Below are 3,916 nucleotides of genomic sequence, written 5' to 3' on the forward strand. Positions count from 1 at the left end.
GATTTTGGGGGAGAGGGGGGCTCCCTGTGCACGCACTGGGGGCTCCCTGTCCCTCCCTCCCCGCTTTTGCGGAGACCATGGGGGGAAACCAACTACAGGCTGAGGGGGCGGGCTGGCACTGCCTGAGAATGGGGGGGGCGGTTGTTCTCTGTCCACGCTCAGGGGGTTCGGCGTTCCTCCCTATCCCCTTCCTTTCTTCCTCCCTTTCTACTACTTCTGGGGGCGCCGATTACAGGCTGGGGCGGGGGGAATGTGATGGTACCACCTGGGACGCAGGGGCGGGGTTATGAGTTATGGGCCCCCCCTCCTCCCTTGAATCCCCCCACCCACTTCAGTCCATGTGAGACCCTCCCCGCCTTCCCCGGGGGCTGCTATTTGAGAGTGAGAGGAAAGGGAGCGAATCAGGGAACTGAGCGGACTTACCGGGCCTGGCCCCCTGGGCGGCCCCGGCCCCTACTCCCCTGTGTCCCTGCAGCCCCGACGGCCTGGCCTGGGCGCGGCTCGCGAACCAGCAGCAGCAGCAAGAGGAGAAGCAGGAGGAGGGGGCGGTGGTGGAGGCAGCAGTAGGGGCTGGGAAGCAGCATCTTGTCTTGTTCCGTGTCCCTGTCCCTACCCTTGTCCCTGGCCCGTCCAGTCCCTGGCTCTGGCCCCTCTGTCTCCCGCGCCCTGGGCTCCCTCCTCCTACCCCGCCCTCCCCTCCCCGCCAGCTTCACCAGACCAACTTTCCCCCCGCTGCCCGGGCTCCAACTTTGGACCAATGGGGGTGCGGCGCCGGCTCGGGGAGCCCGGATTTGACCAATAAGAGCACAGTGCCGTCTGGGGGTGCCAGGAAAGGGCCAATGAGGATGTCACCGGGGCGGGGCGTCTGAGACAGGTGCCCTTGAGGACTTGGGGGAGTGAAGAGGGGGGTGCCCTGGACTGCCCACGGGTGGGTGGCAAATAATATCTCGCGTGGATCCCTTGGGGGCAGGGGTCCATGAACCCCGTCCCGCTCGGACTCCGACGTGCAGCAGGCCAGAGTAAGGAGGCCGGGGGGTTAGGAAATCCCGCAGTAGGTTCCAACCTCGGGCCCCTGGCCCCAGGCGCAGTGAAGAGGCTGGCTCTTCCAAGTCTGTTACCATGGCCAAGGGCGAATTTATTTCACATTCGGTAGTACCAAAGAGAATCCCCATCTTATCCTCCTCCAGACCCCCAGAGGGATCCTCGGGAACAGAGACTCCATCCTCCCCACCTCCGACCTCAGATTCTGAAGAGATGCAAAACCCTCAGGCGTTCGGCTTTAGAGGTCCCCAGGACCCCACACGGGAATCTTGCCCCACAGGGACTGCAGAGAGAGGGATAGCCCTACTGAGCTGGGAATCCGCTTCCACGCTGGTGTAGACTATGCTGGCGGGTTCTGCATCGGAGTGTTTGGGGCCAGGGCCTTCCTCCCTCCTCACTGAGTCTCCACGTGGGAGGCGCTGAGGTCAAGGCATCTAGAGCCCGTAGGACTCCATCCATTCTGCCCCCCAATAGAGGTGTTTCGACTGGCACCGAAAGACCCAGCTCCCTCCTTACCTGCTCCGCTTCCCTCCACCCGGCCCCGCCATGCGAGACTAAAGTCATTCCCTGCCCCGGGTCCCAAGGTTCCGCCCTCCGTAGGTGGGAAAGCCCCCTCCCCTTCTTTCCAGGACCCGCCTCCCGCCACCAGTGGCCCTTCCCTCAGAGTGTTTCCAAGCCCCATCCCTGCTCCCCGGCCCCGCCTCCAGCTCCATAGACTCTAAGGAAAACCTTAGAGGGTTTTCCCGGGCCCCGCCCCAAGTTGGTGACGTCAGCTCAGAGGGTGGTGTAGACGTAGACACAGACGAGGACCAGCAGGTTGAGTGCTGTGCCTACCAGGCCCAGCAGAGTCAGCAGCCTCTCTTCCCTCTCCGGTTCCGGGGATTCGTCCATCCGCAACCTCCCTTCCTCCTGAAGAAATCACAGGAGGAGCCGAGGAAGGGTTTGGAAGAGGGCGGGGCCAGGAAGGAAACCCCCAGATTATCCCCCATCAGCCGGATGCTTAGGACCATGCCCAGTGTCGCTCCCCTAGGCCCTCAGCCCCAGCCCCATTCCCCCAAGAGTAAAAGGACAGTCAGATACAGGAAGGTACAAAAGAAGGACAGAGATACCCAGAGACAGAGAAGGACAAAGAAAGACACTAGAAACAGAGACATGGAGCCTGTGAAATAGAGGACACAGAGAAACAGAAAGACCTCTGAGGTAGAGGACATGCAGAAAGAGAGAAAGAAACAGAGACAGTGACAGAGAAAGACCTCGGAGACGGAAGACTGGACACAGAGGGAGACTCAAAGACAGAAGCAGCTTCTCCCTGCTGCCACCCCAGCTCTTCTCACACATAAGTCTTCCTCTGCGGGCTGCTGAAAACCTGAGGGTATGGATGGTGGCTAAGGCCCGTTGAAGCTCTCCAAAATGTCCTGCCATTCAAGGCCCAACTCAGGTGCAACCTTCAGAAAGCCTCGAGGGATCTCTTTCTTTATCCTCCCTTCTCTTCATTACTGCTCTTTCCCCCTCCCTCCATTCTAAAGCAAGGTCTTCTTCACCTACTTTCCTATGGTAGCCCCTCTCCCCTGACCCCGACCAGGTCCTGGACTGGGAGAGTGAAGAGATCTGAGTTGGAGTTCCACTTCCAGGAACTTCCTGTGTGTGGTTGGACAAATTACTAACTCTCAGCTCCTTCAAGCTTCTGTAAAAGGGACCATCAAATCCTTGCCTTCCCTATTTTCCAGTGCTATAAATTATTGTTTTGGTTTGCGTCTGATTGAAAGCCTCTGCCAGCCTGGGAGCTATCTTAGAGCCAGGCCTGGGCTTCATCTCTCACGTCCCCATAGCTTTTCCTAGGGCCCTTTCTGCACCTGAGGAAATGTTTGTAAAATGAATGAGTGAATGTGTGTTCTCTGACATCCCCACAGCCTCAGTGTTGCCCACTGATACAGAGACAGATAGAGTACAAAGAAGGTAACAGAGGTACCTAGAGACAGCTATGCACATGAACAGAGACGCAGACAGGAACACAGGATTCCTCCAAAGTACACACACATACGAGTGCAAGGAGAGAAGCTGAGTTCTGCACACACACAATTACACACAGGTGCCCACAGACAGGTCCACATACAATTACTCAAGGTTCACAAAGAAATGTGGAAGTGCACATATAGGAAAAAATACTCAAATCTATAGAGAGACACAAAACTAGTTGAATACATGACATACACATGCACACAGAGATAGAGGCACACAGACACACACAATTACTCCCTGGTGCCCATGGAAAGAGAGAGTGAGAGAGAGTTGCACCAGAGAATACACAGGGATGCCCAGAGACAGAGACAGGCATGTGCCAAATTGAAGGTACATATAAACATGCAGAGAGCAAGCTACACACAGAAAGATACACAGACATGGACCCAATTACTCCAGGCACATGCAGACATACAGAAGTGCATACATACAAGGACACAGTACACAAAGACACAGGCATGCACACCCTACACAATTATACACACTGGGTACAAATAGACATACAGAGACACACGCACAGGGACACAGAGAATACTCGCAATTACACACAAGTGCACACAGACACACTTGGAGAATGGGACTTGCCCCAGGAGAAGAGGAAAGAGGAAGAGAAGAGAGGGAAAGGAAGGGGAGGAGAGGGAGGGGGCGGGTCACCTCACCAGGCGCAGCATCGGCCCCTGCTTCTCCTGGCAGCATTAGCTGGTGCCTCCTCTTCCTCCTTGGTCCCCAGATGCAGCCACCGCCAGGGCTCCCCGGAGCCTGTGGGAGGGAGGCCCCGTGAGTGCTCTCTGCGCCCAGGACTGGGGGATTGTGTGTGTGTGTGTGTGTGTGTGTGTGTGTGTGTGTGTGTGTGTGT

At 57.0% G+C, this 3,916-nt stretch overlaps 1 long non-coding RNA gene across 2 annotated transcripts in view; it reads right to left on the bottom strand.

Moving 5' to 3' along the window:
- Positions 1-1,102: 1,102 nt before the first annotated feature.
- Positions 1,103-3,916, bottom strand: part of LOC114038180 — a 3,047-nt gene continuing 233 nt past the window's right edge. The window contains exons 2-4 of one of the 2 annotated variants that reach the window (XR_003568547.1): positions 3,720-3,819; positions 1,876-1,950; positions 1,103-1,324 (exon numbers count right to left, since the gene is read on the bottom strand). This is a non-coding gene — a long non-coding RNA (uncharacterized LOC114038180). Of the gene's footprint in view, positions 1,325-1,752; positions 1,951-3,719; positions 3,820-3,916 lie in introns of those variants that run through there. The other variant, XR_003568546.1, reaches the window with a different exon arrangement.

Source organism: Vombatus ursinus, unplaced genomic scaffold, assembly GCF_900497805.2.
Source record: "Vombatus ursinus unplaced genomic scaffold, bare-nosed wombat genome assembly UNPS02010822.1, whole genome shotgun sequence".
Lineage (NCBI taxonomy): Eukaryota > Metazoa > Chordata > Mammalia > Diprotodontia > Vombatidae > Vombatus > Vombatus ursinus.